The 22,271-nt window shown below is 40.9% G+C and overlaps 1 pseudogene; it reads right to left on the reverse strand.

The window, feature by feature from the left end:
- Positions 1-744: 744 nt before the first annotated feature.
- Positions 745-5,599, reverse strand: LOC118475076 (uncharacterized; annotated as a pseudogene).
- Between the last annotated feature and the right edge of the window lie 16,672 nt (positions 5,600-22,271).

A 22,271-nucleotide genomic window follows, 5' to 3' on the forward strand; every position in this document is an offset into this window, starting at 1 on the left:
ACCATTTTCAATAATACCGAAGGCTAACACCTACGGATTTTTGACCAAGAAATGGTCTCCACCAGAAATCCAAGAATGTGATCTATGGCAAGGAAACATATGTGGGGTGAGGTGTACGAGCCTCTGGTCGATGATCGATGGCCACAGAACCCCCATTTTGCCGAAAATAGCCATCACTACAACACACCTTACCTTCTATGACATTCACCTTTTGTCATTGATAAGTGAATATATGTCATAGATTAAAATCTATGACGCTTGTGTGACGTTTTTTGGTTCGTCATCTATGTGACGTGGCTAAACATGTTCTATGACGAATTGAAGTTTTTATGTCATTAAAATTGTGACGATTCTACTTTGTCATAGTTTTTATGACATTTTCATATTGTCATTACTCCTAAGAAAAACGTCACTAATAATCAATTAAATCCTTGCCATGTGGACCAGATTTTGTCATAAAATCATGCGTACTAGTGATGTGGAGCTGATGTGGCAAATGCTTATGACGTTTATCAATATGACATGTCGCTTTTCAATGACGAACTTCGTTGTCATAATTTATAAAATGGCTCGTCCTAGTGCTACGCCAAAATTGTGGCCTCATTAAATCTAATTTGTAATCTTCTATTAATACAATTTTATATTAGCAAAATCTGTAGCCTATTTTTTGAACAATCACATTCAAATGTACAGATGTTCGCATGTCTTATTTCACAAAATGTACATATCAAAAGACCAAAATGATAGGAAACACAATTTGTAATTCATAGGTCACAATACGTCTTATAAGAAGCAACAATGTTCAACACAACTTGGAGCTACTAGTAACAAAAATCAACAAACTTGGACCTACTTAGTTGTACATGTAAACAACTAGCAACCAACTATTGATAAAACTAGACATAGTTCAACTAAAAACCAAATTTCAGAACAGAAACATCCTACAATAGTTCACTGTTGGTGGCTTAGTAACTTTATGACCCTGGATTGTGTTGACCCTGGTTGAAGCTCAATAGTTGGCGAAGGAGACCATGCATTTCTTGTGATGTCTTCTTTAAACCCTCTATTTCCTCAGAATGTTTTACCCTTGACGTTTCTGATTCCATCTTCAAATTATCCAACTCTTGTCGAAGTTCTCCTTTTTCTTGCTTCTCATTCTCAAGCTCAACCTGAAGATCGTGGACCTATAAATAAACATAACATATTACTTCATATCTAGACATGCACATATAGAGAAATAAGAACAAGAACATAATTAATTGTAGCTACTTTCAGCTAGTTGTGCTGCTAGTTAAGAATGGAATATGATCTGCTAGTTGTGCAAAAAAAAGGGCAATCAAAATAGTTGTAAATTTTCTAGATACTGTCAGCATTAATTCTAGCTACTTTCAGCTGCTCTTGTGTGTACAATTGTACAGTAATGGTATAGTAACGTATGAGAGTAGATAGCAGCAACCTAGAACCATTTATTCGTCACCTAATACCCTTATCGTTGTCCATGTACAGTACTTAGTACAACATAATAAGTAGTGGCAGCAGCCGCAGCCACTAATTCTCGCAGTCAAACAAGATGTTCTCTATGTCAAACCCTTTAGAAAAAGTACATGTTGCATGTACAAATGATCCAAAGAAAGAAGGGAACATGACTGGTATGTGAAACACTTGTACCTGTGATGATATTGCACCTCTAGAGGTACTCTTGGAGGCTGAACAAACACCTGCAACACGAAGAAAAGTAGTTGATTTGACAACCTGAGAAACAGCTTCTTTTGCTGACTTTGGTTCCTGTCCATCTTGTACTGGTTCACTCATAATGCCTTCCATATCATCCTAGCAAAATGACAATAGTAGATGTTTCTTACATGGTATTATTGATGTATACTTTATGTAGAGAAGGAATAAAAGTAAACAATCACTTACAATTGCTTTCTGTACAGACTCGGTAAATCCATTTTTTTGCCACAATGGAAGTTCTTGAATAGATCAATTGAGGTGGGCTCTACATCTTTGAATATATCTTTCTTCTAAAATAATTGCAAACAGTAACGAGCTATTATCTTGAAACAAGAACATGGTCTCAAGAATAGTGATCATACACATTATTGTTTCATTTCTTACCACAACATGGGCCTGTGCAATGTAGCATCGAGATCCAGTGCGCTGATGTAACCGGACATTCTCTCGATTTAGTTGGTTTTTGGTACACTTTTCCTGCATATGATACATGAGTGACATGACACAAGAAAGTATCTGGATAATATAAAATATTCAATGCAAGATAGCATGAATGCAACAAGATGAGATGTTGCGTCTTCAAGAAAACATTGATAATAAACAGTTGTATTGCTTATCGGGGAAGCTCTTAAACATTTAAGAATGGCACCGTATACTGTGTAAAACGAACTTCTGTGCTAACCTGCTAAAACGTGTTGAGGGCCTTTAGATCCATAATCAAAGGATAACCTTAATCCAACCTCATAATCTTGGCTTTTTTTTCCAAAGAACCCCTCCTCCCGTTGTTCTCCGCCTGCTGCCAGCGGGCGGCACCGCCGTTCTCCGCCGCCCCACAACACGTTTTTGTTACACAGCAATTGGATTTGGCTGCAAGGTGGGTATGTGCCACTTAGAGCAGAGCTGGCAGTTATTTCTTTTGTTAGCTACACTGCAAGCATCCTTTGTCGTGATTTTGAGTATTAGAGGTGAGCTTAGAATGGGAGGTGCTCAGCTGAGGTGTTGAGGTATTCTTCATTTCCGCAAAATAGCAAGTGACATCCTTTTGCTACTTTTAGGTGCAACGATTGCTGCCACATAGAGTCGAGCAAAACATAGTATTGCTTTTCTGTTTGTTTTGTCATGGATTTCTGTTTTCGTAATTTTAAGTATGGGAAGGTGTTCGGTTTGCTATTGGAACACTCCACTTTGAGTGAACTGCTAAACTGGAAAGTAGTAATTGGAATGTTCTTAATTTAGATGTTATAATTCTTCTTGTGTATTAGAAAGGAGCTTATACTGGAAGGTTTTTGATTTAGTTTTTATAAGGCTCTTCCTTCCAGCGAAATAGTTAGTTGATTCCATTTGTTACTATTAGGTGCAGTGGCATCAATTTCAGCAAAATTATAGTATTGATTTGTTTCCTGTTTTGTCATGGGTTCCTGTTTTGGTGATTTTGACTATTAGAAATGTGGTTAGAATGCGTAAATCTCGACCGTTGTTGCTATCATGTATGGGAACTTATGGTTTAGAAGCAGCTAAGTTTTCAACATGTTACATGGTAGGGAATGTATTTGCTAACACTATTGGAAACAGAATGGCCCACTTGTGCTTAGCCTGAAGTAAGAATCTTAGTATCCAGATTTATTTGGCATCATACTTCCTAAGTTAACACATGATGAATTTCATCTGACTAGAGCTCTTAAGATTCTTCTGATGATAATTAGGAGTGTCTGTGACAAAATCCAAAGTTGGGCCTAGGAATTTCAAAGATTCTGATGCCATTGCCAACTGAATACTACTCAAATAGCAGGTTGTTCTCTCTATCCCCAGCCCTTCGATCCCGGCCACATTGAGCTCAACTCCATGGATCCCGCACATCTCATTTCATCCTTTGGAACACCATTCTGTTTGGGTTTAGATAACAGAGTTCAGCAGCACTCAAGCATTCTGTTTGGGTTTACATAGCAGAGTTCAGATCAGCAGCGTTCAACATTCTGTTAAGTGCACCACCACCACTCCATCAGCAACATCGAAGAAAACCAAAGCAATAGCAAGTAGTATCAGCGGCGTGTATCAGTAGGAGCACTGAAGAAAATGGTTTTGTTCTGGCAGCAGGGGGCGATGGGTCTATTTGGTCCAGTACTTTTCTTTCGTCTTCTATCCACGATAGCCATATGCTATTTGATCTATGATACAAATTCAAAATCGCAGCATTTTTCTTTAAATTTGCCTTCATGTTTGTCTGAAATATGCATTTTTGCTGATTGTTTGTGTGGAAGTGCTGGTGGCTGGCCTGGCATCTTCTAGGTGACGATGAGCAGGGAGCGACAGGACTGTTTGGCCTCGAAGGAGAAAATGTTTTGGCGGATAGCAAAATAGGAGAAAGTAGTGGTTCTTTAGAAGAAAAAGTTGAATATGACGTAGAACAAAAGATTTTCAGTTCTGATGAGAGAGCTGTATATGAAGAAGCCCTGAAGCATATCACTCAGGAAACGAAGGAGGAAGATCTGCCCAAAGGTGGTATGTCAGTTTTACTGCTTAAGCATCAGAAAATAGCATTGGCGTGGATGCTTTCGAAAGAGAATTGTTCACATTGTCGAGGTGGAATTTTGGCAGATGATCAGGGTGTTGGGAAGACAATTTCAACGATTGCCCTTATACAGAAGGAGATGGTTAAGCAGTCTAGGTTCATGACTGCTGGTTCATACAGTACAAAGGTTGTCCCAAACAGTGATTATGACAATGGCAGTGATGTTGTGATTAGCATGGACAAGAAAGAACCGAAAGATGAACCCTTGAATGAGCTAGATGGTTCTGCACGATTGCATGTCACCAGCAGTCTTAAGCTCTGTGATAGTAAGCCAAACACTGCTACTGATAAAGTTGAACCTAAGAAGAAGGCCAGAGTGAGGTACTCTGCATCAAACTTGAGGTCGAAGACTAGACCAGCTGCAGGAACAGTGGTCGTCTGCCCTGCTAGTGTTCTTAGGCAGTGGGCTAATGAGCTCTCTGTGAAGGTTATGGAAGACAATAAATTGTCAGTCTTGGTTTATCATGGAAGTTCAAGGACTAGAGATCCTAATGAGTTGGCAACATATGATGTTGTTGTCACCACGTATATGACTGTGGCAAATGAAGTACCTAAAGAAAATTCTAATGATGAGCGAAAGAAATGTGAAATGGCCACTGGCTGAGTGTCTGAGGCTATGAACATAAAGCGTTAATAGATCAAATTCAGCTAGCAACAATACTCAAGCTTGTTAAATTTATATTGACTGAAAAGAATAAATGAACACCCAGGAACCAACCAATATTGGTATGGTGTCCACAATTAACATTAGAAGCTCAAAGGAAATATGTAACAAATTCCAGCATCACTAACTGACTATGTTCAAAAGGAGAATGTAGCATACCTTATCTAATTATTTTAAACATATTATAATTTAATTGGCATACCTTGTGCTTTGCGTCTGACCACATCTCCACCAATGCTTTCCATTGATCGTCTATCATATGTTTAACTAGCGATGTGGTCCTCACTTGATTTGCTGGTATACCATTGAAATATTTTTTTCAGCTGGTACCTCATCTGTCGTTGTCCACCCTTGAGCAAATCGGCACATGCGGCTTTGATTGCATTATTGTTGGTGTCCATGGTGAATTGGGCCTAGTAAAGAGCATAAATGGTAGAATTTCAAAAATGCAAAAAAGTTGAATGATATTTGAATGGAGTAACATTGAATGATTGAATTTCACTTACAGAAACTTTGCCGATATAGTTTGTAACTATTGACTTATCCTTCTTGTACTCTTTCCAATGCCGGAGGATGGGCATTTGTTGCCTAAGTATAATCCCGCCCTCTGATGCAAGTTTGGCAGCTTGCATAGGTGCTTCTGGCCATATCTTTCCTTCAGCAATGTGTATGGGGATGTTAGTGCATAAACCTCTACTTATCCTATCCAGTTCTCTGCCCATACTTCTATTCCTTTTTCCATTTGGATCTATGGTTGCCTCAAGTGCACCTAATGAAATCATATAAATTGGTTAGTGTCAATCTATAAGTTGTTGTTTGCAACACACAATCAGGTTATGTATATAATGAAGCCAGAAGAATTGTAATCATGGAATTGTAAAGATGATATTGCTAATCTAGCCAGAAGGACATTAATCATGGAATTGTGATGCTTAATGGTTTGTTACAAATGGAACAGTTATCTCCAGTTTTGAGCCACACTCATTATTATGTTTACTGATTACCAGAGTAATAGGACACATGATAGTATGTAACTAATCATTGTATGAAAACAAAATGAAAATAGATTGCATTGCACAAATTAGATAGAATCACTTGCCTTGATCACTAGAGTTGTTCTGGTCCTGTTGAGGGGTGGATGTGATAGTAGAGATGCCTAAGGTTTCTACTTGTTGCAGTTCTGGACCGAAAGTTAATGCCAAATCCCTTGTATTCTGCCTAGTAAATCTTGTAGGTTCATCTTGTTGCGCAGGTGCCAAGACCCTCTTTAATCTGTTTCTCCGGTTTGTTGCACACTTGTGGAAAAAATATGAACCACATTAGCAAATTTGTATGCTGAAATGTACAAGAAAATTAGATTGAAGAAATATCTACATGCGACGAAAAATAATACCTGATTGACTTCCTCATCTTCAGAACCTTCACCTTCCTGGACCTCATACAAAGATCCAGATTTTTCACGAGTGTCAACCTTGCTCTTTGCAGAAGTATGGTTAAGTATTGACGCTAGTGTAGTGACACCAAGTCTTTGCAACTTTTGGTTATTCCTCATCAAATTCTCAGCTCTCAATTTCTCATATTTTGTTAGTGGCACTTCTGCACATGAAATAAAAATTATTTGTGTACTAAATATGATGGTCAATAGATGTACATGCAGCATTATCATTGACCCCATGGAAACCTCTATATATGATTTGTTCAGGGAATGTCATGTGTGCCTGCAGCGCGCACGCCACTGGCCTGACGCCAGGCACGTTCTTTCAATTTGTTTAATTGGCTCTATGCTATCAGTCTCACCCACCCCACGTGCAAGTAGGCAACTATATGAAAGTTCCTTTTATTTAATCTACAAAGTGCATAGTGCGGCTATTTTGTTTTTTTAATCTTGCCCAAGCCCTAATTAATTCATTTATCAAACATGACTCCAAATCATATTGATTATCATGTATTCTAGGAATAGAAAATATGATTATGGTGCACACAAGCGAAAGAAGAAACAAAGATTAGAAGCAGCAGCTCAATCTCAAAAGGGTGCTCTGGATAATTTCAAATGTGAAGGGTCAGCTAGCAAATGAGGGTTTCAATGATTGGCATCACCTTGGCATTAGACTTAAAGAGCATGAAAGTGGTGCAGAACATCTTACAAATATGGCTACTTCGTATGACTTGCAAATTGAACCAAGATACTAATGGGAATATTTTAGGACTGATTGAAATGCTAGCTGAATTTGACCCAATTCTGCAACAACATGTTTAGTGCATCGATAATGATGAAATTCATGTTCATTATCTTGGCCCTAGCATTCAGAATGAGTTACTAAGTTTGCTTGCCACTGCAATTAGGTCTGAAATTTGAACAAGGACGGCCTGTTCAGCGCATCAACAATTTCTACTTCTCCCTAATAGCACTTACAAGTGAATCCATTCTTTAAAATAGTACTCTGGCCTCTTTTAAATTGTTTTTGTTTTATTTTCTGTTTTCTTCCGACAAGCAGCTTTCCGATAAACCAATTTAGTTGTTGTGTAATTATTTGCAGATTGCTCACATCGTAGCTTAACTAGTACATTGCGCTTGCAATGCGGCAAAACAATTTTTTGCACCCATCAGAACGACAAAGCAACCTTTGGCCTGCCCTTGGTCGTTATCAACAAATATTTTGTCATAATATTTCCTTGATGATACTTAAGCTGTCAGACAGCCCACTGCTGAAAGGAAGCTTCCAATGTACTCAAATTGTTGATTAATCATAATAACAGAGTGATGTTTCCTGAAGTTCACTTGATTATGGAGAAGTTAAAATTGTGAGTACTAGAAAATAGAAGCCTAACCAAACTAGTACTACAATAGCAAAAAGCTCCTCTCCCTCATCATCCAAATGCAAGATGTCAAGAAATTACCTGTTGGTTTGGTTGATTTCGCTGTAGTTTTACGCCCAGGCGCCATGGTGGTCTCCAGATCGAGCAGCTGAGCCGACGGGGAAGTGGATCCAGCAGACTCGCCGATGTGCGAGCAGGAGCGTGAGCGATGGAGGAGTGGATCGAGCAGAAGACGGATCGATGGGGGAGTGGATCGATGTGCGAGCAGGAGACGGATCGATGGGAGAGTGGCCGGCGTGGGGAGGGACCTGTAGCCTGGAGCTCCGATTTAGCTGGGGCGTCGTGGGGAATGGGGAATGGGGAAAGTGTTCGTCTAAGTTCTAACCGCAGGTTTTGATCCATATAAACAGACGAACGTACTGAATAACTACTGTATGCTTTGCTAGGTCGTCACTAAGTGTCATGTAGCGTAGTGGTATGTATTGGTTTCCTGAGACTAGATGCTAGGTTCGAATCCTTGCTTTGATATAGTTTTTTCCCTTTTTTTGCATTATTTTGCCAATTTAAAACTTGTAAACAAAATTTTGTATGTTTAATTGAATTGTTTTTATATCAATCCTTTTTTGCATTATTTTGCCAATTTAAAACATGTAAACAAAATGGTACACCTTACTCTAGTCTTTACTCGGCATCGCTATCATCATCATCCTCCTCGACAAGAATTGTTGGACTTTCATCATCACTAACATATTGCCATATAGTTTCATCTTCATCATCGCTTGTCCCGTCTCCTTGCACATTGTCTTGCCTTGGTTTACGAAACTCGTCAACTAAACTTGTATCGACGTGGTGACAATCTTCACTATCCAGTACTTCATCATTCAAATTGCCTTCATTCACTTGTACATGAAAACCTGCACATGTTTCGTCTTGGTATGATAGTCCCAAGCCCATGGGTGTTTCCTCATTTTCATTTTCAGTGACATTCCATAAGTGCCTATGTGTAAACTTTTGAACAATTCTCCAGCTTTCACAGTGTTTAGTGTCATCCAAGTAAAATACTTTTGTTGCTTGTGTTGATAGAATAAAAGGATCATCCTTGTACCAACAACTACCATGGTTGATGCTTCTAAAATATCCATCATCTTTCATTCTAACCTTCTTGCTATAAGTGTCAAACCAGTCACAACGAAATAGAACCACTGTGCGACATTTGGACATATCTGAGTTATAACGCAACTCAATTATTTCTTTCAATCGACCATAAAATTCGATATTTTCGTCACCATGGCAACCCTCACACATGACTCCACTATTTTGTGTTCTTCTATTTATTTCACGGTCGATAGTGTGATATCGAACCCCATCGACAAGACATGCTGAAAATATTCGAACCCGAAGGTCCGGTTCACATGACAATGCAAATAGGTCATCACTAATGTCTTCTCCATCCACGTAACGTAGTTTTGCAATCTAAACAATAGAATAATAATATGGTGAAAATCAACACAAATTATATTTTTTAATAAATATTATATTGGCATAAAACTTACATGCTTCTTAAACCAGAAAGAAAATTGCTTATCATGGGATTTTTGAACATAAGGAGTTCCTTGATCCGCTAACTCTTCCTTGTATATCCTATAATTATGAAACATAGTTAATTCGAACATCGAATCTAATAATTAGCAAGTCACACAGATAAAATAGAATTATATCAGGGTGTTATACTTCAAATATTGCTCAACCTCCGGACAATTGTTTAGCACAAACCAAACCATTCTCTCATAATTATCTTCAAGATATGTAAGCCTTGGTGCTCCAATTAGATCAACTCCATGCTGGAACACAGAAAAATCACCTTTTCTCAAATCAACACGCTCTTTGTTCCTTCCTTCACGATTGTGTCGTGTGTCAATATCATCAAAGTACCTTGAGCATGCTGTCAAACACTCATTAGCGACATATGCTTCTGCAATGGATCCTTCAGGTCTTGCCATGTTCCTCACAAACCGTTTCAATGTCAACAATCGTCTTTCTACTGGGTACATCCATCCATATTGTACTGGGCCTCTAAGGATTGCCTCATCAGGCAAATGAACAGCTAGGTGTACCATTACATCAAAGAAAGCAGGAGGAAATATTTTCTCAAGTTTGCACAAAATGACTGGGATTTTAGCTTTCATTGTATGCAAAACATCTAACTTTAGAGTCTTAGCACATAATTGTTGAAAGAATTGACCTAATTCGGCAATTGCTTCGTATATATCCCTATGCATAATTCCTCGGATAGCAACAGGTAAAATTCTTTGGAGTAGGATATGACAGTCATGAGTTTTCAATCCTTGAAGGTTACATCCATCACTAGTAATAGATTTTTCTAAGTTAGAAGCATACCCATCAGGAAATTTTACTCTTCTCAAGAAGTCACAAAAAACTAACTTTTGGCTCCTATTCATTACATAGGGGGCATGAGGAACAGTGTAGGAATTTCCATCACGCTTCAAATGCAAATGTTTCCTTATGCTCATTTCTTCCAAGTCAAGCCTAGCATTAATAGTGTCCTTTGTCTTCCCAATAATGCCAAGAAATGTACCAATAATGGACTCACAAATATTCTTTTCAATGTGCATCACATCAAGGTTATGGCGTAGCTTCAAATTTGACCAATAAGGCAAATCCCACAATGATGATCTTCGTTTCCAACATTGACCATCTACTTCTCGCTTTCTCTTTTTACTTTGAGGGTGTTGTCCCGGCCTAACATCCTTGACCCTCTCCAACTGCTGCATCAACTCTTCTGTACTAAATTCCTCTGGTTTTTCAAGATGGTCCTCCTTACCATCAAACCATTTCTTTGTCCTCCATATATGGTCCCCTGGAAGGAAACGTCGATGGCCAATATAGCATATCTTATTTTTTATTCTTCTAGAGCATGGATTTTTGTCACAATGCACACAAGCATAATAACCTTTAGTGACTCGACCTGACAATGTACTCAAAGCTGGGTAATCATGAATGCACCATATAACAACAGCATGTAGATCAAAATCTTTTCCTGTCAACGCATCAAAAGTAGTGACACCTTTCCAAAGCTCTTGCAACTCTTCAATTAGTGGCTCCAAAAAAACATCTAAATCCTTTCTTGGACATGATGGACCAGGAATTAGTAGTCCCATCATGAAGTTGGATTGCTCCACACACTCCCATGGAGGAAAGTTGTAAGGAATAATAAATATAGGCCACATGCTATATGAAGAGTTCATTTTGCCAAATGGATTGAAACCATCCGTAGCAAGACCAAGTCTAATGTTCCTTCCATCTTTTGCAAACCACTCATATTTTCTATCAAAATCTTTCCATGCCTCACCATCAGCTGGATGGCTTAGTTCATTCTCCACTGCCTTCCTCTTCAATAAATGCCATTGTGTCTCCTCTGATATTTTTTTGGAAGCAAAGAACCTTTTCAACCTTGGAATAATTGGAAAATGTCGTAGTACTTTCTCAGGAATATGTTTTTTTCCATCTGAACTATCTTTCCATCTTGATGCACCACAAACCAGACATTCATCATGTTTTGCATATTCCTTTCGAAATAGAACACAGTTGTTTGGGCACACATGGATTGAGTCATATCCAAGTCCTAACGCATTAATAACATTCTTTGCTTCATGGTAAGATGCAGGAAGAGAGCAATCTGGGAATGCTGCTGATAATAGTTTTAGTATTGCAGTGAATGCAACGTTGCTGATTCGATAAAATGACTTGATATGAAGTAACTTCACCAAAAAAGAAAAACGTGTGTAAGGTGCTCCAGGGTAAAGTTCATGCTTCATTTCTTCTAATAAAGCTGCAAACATAGATTTCCCTCTGCTTTGGTCATTAGTTGGGTACAACTCCCGAATCATATCATGAATTCTATTATCAGGCTCATCTTCTTCATTCTCGTTTATACTGTCATCCTCATTGATACCAATATATTCATCTACATGATCATAATTTTCATTAATTTCAGCCTCAAATGGTTCTCCATGATGTACCCATCTAGTGTATGTGCTAGTCATCCCATGAATTAGTAAATGATCATACACCTCCCCCTTATGTTGATGAACTCGATTCAGACACCTTCGACATGGACATAGTACCTCCTCATTCTTATCAAATCTTTGTGATACCAAATTCATGAACTCTTTGACCCCATCCAAATGTGCATCGCTAAATAGTCTGTCTTTGATCCAAGATCTATCCATCTGCAAAACATTGAAATAAAATATAACATAGTAAATTACTAGTGCTGAAAAAATTTAAAACTCATTCGACATTCCAAAGTTGTTAATTTAAAAAATGTTTAATGCCTAAAATAGAGTTATTAAGTTATGATTTTCTAAAGTTATTTAATGCCTAAAATAGAGTTATTCATGTGAATAATTTTAAAACAAGTTTCATGGTTAGACAAAGGTACTAAGTAATAAAAATTATTTAAACACTTGCTGCAATAAATTTTATACTAAAAATCTATTTCCATAATCATTTATCCTCTTTCTCTAACCTCTGGATCATGCGCACCATTACAGAAAAGCAGAGGGGCAACTTTATAAAACTCGCCCAGACTCAGCCAACCATCAAGCGGACTGCGGGTTAATTATTGAATTTCTTAGGGTCTCTTTTGAAATAAGGCTGGCCGAAGGGGTATCGATCGATCAGGGCTGTCGGATCTAAAACCGACCCACAAGATTAGATCACTCTTTTCATCGAACCGGTATCGGATATGGACCGCTAGATCATTATCCGACGGTCAACAATAGCGCATGACCCAAACCTTCCAGAACCGCTCGATTTAATATGTACGGTTAGGATTTAAATAGCTGAAGGGGTATTCATTGTCATATCAGGAGCGTCCGTAGCCGATCTAACGGCTGATCACCTCTTCACACCACAATCCCACATCAGGGATCCAACGGTCCCTGGACTTCTTCCCCTCCTTGCTCCAAGCCGCGACGGCGCGCACACCATAAACGGCGGCGGCCACGCCGGCGAGCAACGACGCCCCGATTTTGAGCCCTAACCTATGATTCGAATGGTGCTACACGATGGGGCGAAAATAGCAAACTCGGGTGTAGGGTACTCACCGGCGATTAGGCTTTGAGGAAGCTTGCCCTCGCTGTGCGGCGGCTCAGCCGCGAGAGTTGGAGTGCAGCGACATATTCGTGAGATCCCCGGCTCCAAGCTTCGCCCGCAGAAAACCTGAGAAGCGTCCCTGCGTTCTAGCGAAGCTCTACGACCAGCCGTGAGCTCCGATTGTGGGCGGTGTGTGGGTTTCTACCGCGGCGGACCACCCGTGCGTGATGACGACGGCGTAATCCACCCGGTTCTACGGCAATGGTGGTGGGTTATGAGGAATAGAGGAGAACCGGTCCTAGGCTTATGGATTTATAGCCCCAGGGAGTCCGACCATGGCGCCCGCAACTACCTCGGCGATTGGCGCATGTACTCCGAGCTCCGCAGATTTCGAGCGCTCGCGGGGAGGAGACGGTCAGATGATGCGTGGTCCGTGGCACGGTGGGCAACGGGTCCACAGCCGAGCGCGCGCATGAGAGTCTGGCCGGGCGAGGGCATGTACAGCTGGCGCAACGATCCACGGATTTCCCGGCGGCTGGTGTGCGGATGAGCGAGTCGCGCGGGGGAAGAAGAAGACTCCGACCCAAGGCTGACCGGTGGGGACCGCGTGGCAGGGCGGGTGGTAATACGCGTAGCGCGCGCTTGCGAGAGAACGAAAGGCTGACCTGCGGGCCCGATGCGGCAGTGACACCAGTGAGCGCGCATGTGGGCGACGCGAGATCAATACGCGGACGCACGCAGTTTCTGGCCATGGGGACCCACACACCAGCGAGTCAAACCGAGCGGTGCGGTAGAAACGGAGGTGGGCCGTGGTCACGGATTTGGGCCAGTTTGGGCCAGAAGTAATTCAATGGCACCCGAATTCTTTCTTTTCTTTCTTTTTTTTTGTTCATTCTTTTCTATGCTATTTCAAATTCCAACTCCATTTCAAATTCGTGTTTGAACTTTTAAAATTTCCAAGTATCCAATTTGACACACACATGTGAATCTAAGCTTTACTATTTATGATAACAATATTTATTCTTTTCTTTATTATTTATTTTTCTCCCTATCATTTAATTATGGCAGTAGTAAATGACCTTGTTAAGATTTCTTTCCTCATTTAATTATATGTAGTGGCGTCTACATTTTTGCTTTTTAGGAAATTCACATGAGAATTATGACGACCAACATTGTCATGAAATAGTGACACTACCTAATTGTCATAAGATTGAAAGAGTGTTCGTCACAAATGTGACACTTTCATATTTATGACGATTTTGCATTGGTCTTGTTGGGGGCCTTCGTCCTCCGAAGGTCCTCAAAAACATGATTTGACAATGTTTTCCGAGTGGATTATGTGAACAGGTATTTTCGGATCCAGAATTATGAATATGGAGCACGGCCAGGACGAAGCCTGAACCAGACGAAGGTCGAGTGTAGCCGAAGCTGTGCGCAGGGAAGCTTCGGCGCGATGGCAGAAGGGGGAACCGACTCAAAGATGAAAAGACTTCGGGGGCCTCGACAGATTTCCATAAGCCGTTAACAAATGTAATGGACATGGATGTAATTTTACGTGGGCTGCGTCCCGCGTCTATAAATAGATGAACAGTACTCCCGTACTGTTCACGCTGACTTGGCATTTGCATTTGGCATCACGCTCGTACTTTTCACCTTCTCTCAGGACCGAAGGTACATTTGTAATTTGGAATCATTTCTGTTTTTCCATGTTAATAAAATAGAAATGATTCTATGGTGATGCTTATATCATATTTCATGCTTTATGTGAGTCCTTCGTCATTACTTGTTATGTTTACGAAGGTATGTCTCTCATGACCTTCGTCCGAGACTCATTATTTCCCGAAGGAACATAATGCTTCGAAGGACGAAGGATTTTAACACTTAACACTTTTTATGTTGCCTTGTTCTTAACTCTTAGCACTTGAGAACAAGTCCCCAACAGGTCTTAATGACAAAGTTTTACTTTTCATCACTAAAGTCAATCATCCCCTACAAAACGTCATAAGTAGGAGAGGCTTATGACATTTTGATCTATTGTCACAAGGTATTCGTCATAGAAGGCTATATGTGTTGTAGTGCATGAACGACCATTTTCAATAATACCGAAGGCTAACACCTACGGATTTTTGACCAAGAAATGGTCTCCACCAGAAATCCAAGAATGTGATCTATGGCAAGGAAACATATGTGGGGTGAGGTGTACGAGCCTCTGGTCGATGATCAATGGCCACAGAACCCCCATTTTGCCGAAAATAGCCATGAACGACCATTTTCAATAATACCGAAGGCTAACACGTACGAGTTTTTGACCAAGAAATGGTCTCCACCAGAAATCCAAGAATGTGATCTATGGCAAGGAAACATATGTGGGGTGAGGTGTATGAGCCTCTGGTCGATGATCAATGGCCACACAACCCCCATTTTTGTCGAAAATAGCCATGAACGAGCATTTTCAATAATATCGAAGGCTAACACCTACGGTTTTTTGACCAAGAAATGGTCTCCACCAGAAATCCAAGAATGTGATCTACGACAAGGAAACATATGTGGGGTGAGGTGTATGAGCCTCTGGTCGACGATCAATGGCCACACAACCCCCATTTTGCCGAAATAGCCATGAATGACCATTTTCAATAATACCGAAGGCTAAGACGTACGCGTTTTTAACCAAGAAATGGTTTCCACCAGAAATCCAAGAATGTAATCTATGGCAAGGAAACATATGTGGGGTGAGGTTTATGAGCCTCTAGTCGATGATAAATGGCCACACAACCCCCATTTTTTATGAAAATAGCCATGAGCGACCTTGAAAATAGCCATGAGCGACCATTTTCAATAATACTAGAGGCTAACACCTACGGATTTTAGACCAGGAAATGGTCTCCACCAGAAATCCAAGAATGTGATCTATGGCAAGGAAACAAATGTGGGGTGAGGTGTATGAGCGTCTGGTCGATGATCAATGGCCACACAACCCCCATTTTTGTCGAAAATAGCCATGAACGACCATTTTCAATAATACCGAAGGCTAACACCTACGGATTTTTGACCAAGAAATGGTCTCCACCAGAAATCCAAGAATGTGATCTATGGCAAGGAAACATATGTGGGGTGAGGTGTATGAGCCTCTAGTCGATGATCAATGGCCACACAACCCCCATTTTTGTCGAAAATAGCCATGAATGACCATTTTCAAAAATACCAAAGGCTAACACGTATGGATTTTTGACCAAGAAATGGTCTCCACCAGGAATCCAAGAATGTGATCTATAGCAAGGAAACATATGTGGGGTGAGGTGTATGATCCTCTGGTCGATGATCAATGGCCACACAACCCCCATTTTGCCGAAAATAGCCATGAACGACCATTTTCAATAATACCGAAGGCTAACACGTACGAGTTTTTAACCAAGAAATGGTCTCCACCAGAAAGCCAAGAATGTGATCTATGGCAAGGAAACATATGTGGGGTGAGGTTTATGAGCCTCTAGGTGATGATAAATGGCCACACAACCCCCATTTTTTATGAAAATAGCCATGAGCGACCATTTTCAATAATACTAGAGGCTAAGACCTACAGATTTTAGACCAAGAAATGGTCTCCACCAGAAATCCAAGAATGTGATCTATGGCAAGGAAACATATGTGGGGTGAGGTGTATGAGCATCTGGTCGATGATCAATGGCCACACACCCCCATTTTTGTCGAAAATAGCCATGAACGACCATTTTCAATAATACCGAAGGCTAACACCTACGGATTTTTGACCAAGAAATGGTCTCCACCAGAAATCCAAGAATGTGATCTATGGCAAGGAAACATATGTGGGTGAGGTGTATGAGCCTCTAGTCGATGATCAATGGCCACACAACCCCCATTTTTGTCGAAAATAGCCATGAACGACCATTTTCAATAATACCGAAGGCTAACACCTACGGATTTTTGACCAAGAAATGGTCTCCACCAGAAATCCAAGAATGTGATCTATGGCAAGGAAACATATGTGGGGTGAGGTGTATGAGCCTCTGGTCGATGATCAATGGCCACACAACCCCCATTTTGCCGAAAATAGCCATGAATGACCATTTTCAATAATACCGAAGGCTAACACGTACGAGTTTTTAACCAAGAAATGGTTTCCACCAGAAATCCAAGAATGTAATCTATGGCAAGGAAACATATGTGGGGTGAGGTTTATGAGCCTCTAGTCGATGATAAATGGCCACACAACCCCCATTTTTTATGAAAATAGCCATGAGCGACCTTGAAAATAGCCATGAGCGACCATTTTCAATAATACTAGAGGCTAACACCTACGGATTTTAGACCAAGAAATGGTCTCCACCAGAAATCCAAGAATGTGATCTATGGCAAGGAAACATATGTGGGGTGAGGTGTATGAGCGTCTGGTCGATGATCAATGGCCACACAACCCCCATTTTTGTCGAAAATAGCCATGAACGACCATTTTCAATAATACCGAAGGCTAACACCTACGGATTTTTGACCAAGAAATGGTCTCCACCAGAAATCCAAGAATGTGATCTATGGCAAGGAAACATATGTGGGGTGAGGTGTATGAGCCTCTGGTCGACGATAAATGGCCACACAACCCTAATTTTTGTCGAAAATAGCCATGAACGACCATTTTCAATGACACTGAAGGCTAACACCTATGGATTTTTGACCAAGAAATGGTCTCCACCATAAATCCAAGAATGTGATCTATGGCAAGGAAACATATGTGTAGTGAGGTGTATGAGCCTCTGGTCGAAGATCAATGGCCACACAACCCCCATTTTTGTCGAAAATAGCCATGAATGACCATTTTCAAAAATACCAAAGGCTAACACGAACGGATTTTTGACCAAGAAATGGTCTCCACCAGAAATCCAAGAATGTGATCTATGGCAAGGAAACATATGTGGGGTGAGGTGTACGAGCCTCTGGTCGATAATGAATGGTCACACAACCCCCATTTTGCCGAAAATAACCATGAACGACCATTTTCAATAATACCGAAGGCTAACACGTACGAGTTTTTAACCAAGAAATGGTCTCCACCAGAAATCCAAGAATGTGATCTATGGCAAGGAAACATATGTGGGGCGAGGTTTATGAGCCTCTAGTCGATGATAAATGGCCACACAACCCCCATTTTTTATGAAAATAGCCATGAGCGACCTTGAAAATAGCCATGAGCGACCATTTTCAATTATACTAGAGGCTAACACCTATGGATTTTAGACCAAGAAATGGTCTCCACCAGAAATCCAAGAATGTGATCTATGACAAGGAAACATATGTGGGGTGAGGTGTATGAGCGTCTGGTCGATGATCAATGGCCACACAACCCCCATTTTTGTCGAAAATAGCCATGAACGACCATTTTCAATAATACCGAAGGCTAACACCTACGGATTTTTGACCAAGAAATGGTCTCCACCAGAAATCCAAGAATGTGATCTATGGCAAGGAAACATATGTGGGGTGAGGTGTATGAGCCTCTGGTCGATGATCAATGGCCACACAACCCCCATTTTTGTCGAAAATAGCCATGAACGACCATTTTCAATAATACCGAAGGCTAACACCTACGGATTTTTGACCAAGAAATGGTCTCCACCAGAAATCCAAGAATGTGATCTATTGCAAGGAAACATATGTGGGGTGAGGTGTATGAGCGTCTGGTCGATGATCAATGGCCACACAACCCCCATTTTTGTCGAAAATAGCCATGAATGACCATTTACAATAATACCGAAGGCTAACACCTACGGATTTTTGACCAAGAAATGGTCTCCACCAGAAATCCAAGAATGTGATCTATGGAAAGGAAACATATGTGGGGTGAGGTGTACGAGCCTTTGGTCGATGATCAATGGCCACAGAACCCCCATTTTGCCGAAAATAGCCATGAACGACCATTTTCAATAATACCGAAGGCTAACACGTACGAGTTTTTGACCAAGAAATGGTCTCCACCGAAAATCCAAGAATGTGATCTATGGCAAGGAAACATATGTGGGGTGAGGTGTAAGAGCCTCTTGTTGATGATCAATGGCCACACAACCCCCATTTTGCCGAAAATAGCCATGAATGACCATTTTCAATAATACCGAAGGCTAACACGTACGAGTTTTTAACCATGAAATGGTTTCCACCAGAAATCCATAAATGTAATCTATGGCAAGGAAACATATGTGGGGTGAGGTTTATGTGCCTCTAGTCGATGATAAATGGCCACACAACCCCCATTTTTTATGAAAATAGCCATGAGCGACCTTGAAAATAGCCATGAGCGACCATTTTCAATAATACTAGAGGATAACACCTACGGATTTTAGACCAAGAAATGGTCTCCACCAGAAATCCAAGAATGTGATCTATGGCAAGGAAACATATGTGGGGTGAGGTGTATGAGCGTCTGGTCGATGATCAATAGCCACACAACCCCCATTTTTGTCGAAAATAGCCATGAACGACCATTTTCAATAATACCGAAGGCTAACACCTACGGATTTTTGACCAAGAAATGGTCTCCACCAGAAATCCAAGAATGTGATCTATGGCAAGGAAACATATGTGGGGTGAGGTGTATGAGCCTCTGGTCGACGATCAATGGCCACACAACCCGAATTTTTGTCGAAAATAGCCATGAACGACCATTTTCAATGACACTGAAGGCTAACACCTACGGATTTTTGACCAAGAAATGGTCTCCACCATAAATCCAAGAATGTGATCTATGGCAAGGAAACATATGTGTAGTGAGGTGTATGAGCCTCTGGTCGAAGATCAATGGCCACACAACCCCCATTTTTGTCGAAAATAGCCATGAATGACCATTTTCAAAAATACCAAAGGCTAACACGTACGGATTTTTGACCAAGAAATGGTCTCCACCAGAAATTCAAGAATGTGATCTATGGCAAGGAAACATATGTGGGGTGAGGTGTACGAGCCTCTGGTCGATAATGAATGGCCACACAACCCCCATTTTGCCGAAAATAGCCATGAACGACCATTTTCAATAATACCGAAGGCTAACACGTACGAGTTTTTAACCAAGAAATGGTCTCCACCAGAAATCCAAGAATGTGATCTATGGCAAGGAAACATATGTGGGGCGAGGTTTATGAGCCTCTAGTCGATGATAAATGGCCACACAACCCCCATTTTTTATGAAAATAGCCATGAGCGACCTTGAAAATAGCCATGAGCGACCATTTTCAATAATACTAGAGGCTAACACCTATGGATTTTAGACCAAGAAATGGTCTCCACCAAAAATCCAAGAATGTGATCTATGGCAAGGAAACATATGTGGGGTGAGGTGTATGAGCGTCTGGTCGATGATCAATGGCCACACAACCCCCATTTTTGTCGAAAATAGCCATGAACGACCATTTTCAATAATACCGAAGGCTAACACCTACAGATTTTTGACCAAGAAATGGTCTCCACCAGAAATCCAAGAATGTGATCTATGGCAAGGAAACATATGTGGGGTGAGGTGTATGAGCCTCTGGTCGATGATCAATGGCCACACAACCCCCATTTTTGTCGAAAATAGCCATGAACGACCATTTTCAATAATACCGAAGGCTAACACCTACGGATTTTTGACCAAGAAATGGTCTCCACCAGAAATCCAAGAATGTGATCTATGGCAAGGAAACATATGTGGGGTGAGGTGTATGAGCGTCTGGTCGATGATCAATGGCCACACAACCCCCATTTTTGTCGAAAATAGCCATGAATGACCATTTACAATAATACCGAAGGCTAACACCTACGGATTTTTGATCAAGAAATGGTCTCCACCAGAAATCCAAAAATGTGATCTATGGAAAGGAAACATATGTGGGGTGAGGTGTACGAGCCTCTGGTCGATGATCAATGGCCACAGAACCCCCATTTTGCCGAAAATAGCCATGAACGACCATTTTCAATAATACCGAAGGCTAACACGTACGAGTTTTTGACCAAGAAATGGTCTCCACCAAAAATCCAAGAATGTGATCTATGGCAAGGAAACATATGTGGGGTGAGGTGTATGAGCGTCTGGTCGATGATCAATGGCCACACAACCCCCATTTTTGTCGAAAATAGCCATGAATGACCATTTACAATAATACCGAAGGCTAACACCTACGGATTTTTGACCAAGAAATGGTCTCCACCAGAAATCCAAGAATGTGATCTATGGCAAGGAAACATATGTGGGGTGAGGTGTATGAGCCTCTGGTCGACGATCAATGGCCACACAACCCTAATTTTTGTCGAAAATAGCCATGAACGACCATTTTCAATGACACTGAAGGCTAACACCTACGGATTTTTGACCAAGAAATGGTCTCCACCATAAATCCAAGAATGTGATCTATGGCAAGGAAACATATGTGGGGTGAGGTGTATGAGCCTCTGGTCGATGATCAATGGCCACACAACCCCCATTTTTGTCGAAAATAGCCATGAATGACCATTTACAATAATACCGAAGGCTAACACCTACGGATTTTTGACCAAGAAATGGTCTCCACCAGAAATCCAAGAATGTGATCTATGACAAGGAAACATATGTGGGGTGAGGTGTATGAGCCTCTGGTCGATGATCAATGGCCACACAACCCCCATTTTTGTCGAAAATAGCCATGAACGACCATTTTCAATAATATCGAAGGCTAACACCTACGGATTTTTAACCAAGAAATGGTCTCCACCAGAAATCCAAGAATGTGATCTACGACAAGGAAACATATGTGGGGTGAGGTGTATGAGCCTCTGGTCGACGATCAATGGCCACACAACCCCCATTTTGCCGAAAATAGCCATGAATGACAATTTTCAATAATACCGAAGGCTAACACGTACGAGTTTTTAACCAAGAAATGGTTTCCACCAGAAATCCAAGAATGTAATCTATGGCAAGGAAACATATGTGGGGTGAGGTTTATGAGCCTCTAGTCGATGATAAATGGCCACACAACCCCCATTTTTTATGAAAATAGCCATGAGCGACCTTGAAAATAGCCATGAGCGACCATTTTCAATAATACTAGAGGCTAACACCTACGGATTTTAGACCAAGAAATGGTCTCCACCAGAAATCCAAGAATGTGATCTATGGCAAGGAAACATATGTGGTGTGAGGTGTTTGAGCGTCTGGTCGATGATCAATGGCCACACAACCCCCATTTTTGTCGAAAATAGCCATGAACGACCATTTTCAATAATACCGAAGGCTAACACCTACGGATTTTTGACCAAGAAATGGTCTCCACCAGAAATCCAAGAATGTGATCTATGGCAAGGAAACATATGTGGGGTGAGGTGTATGAGCCTCTAGTCGACGATCAATGGCCA

Source organism: Zea mays, unplaced genomic scaffold, assembly GCF_902167145.1.
Source record: "Zea mays cultivar B73 unplaced genomic scaffold, Zm-B73-REFERENCE-NAM-5.0 scaffold_409, whole genome shotgun sequence".
Taxonomy (NCBI): Eukaryota; Viridiplantae; Streptophyta; class Magnoliopsida; order Poales; family Poaceae; genus Zea; species Zea mays.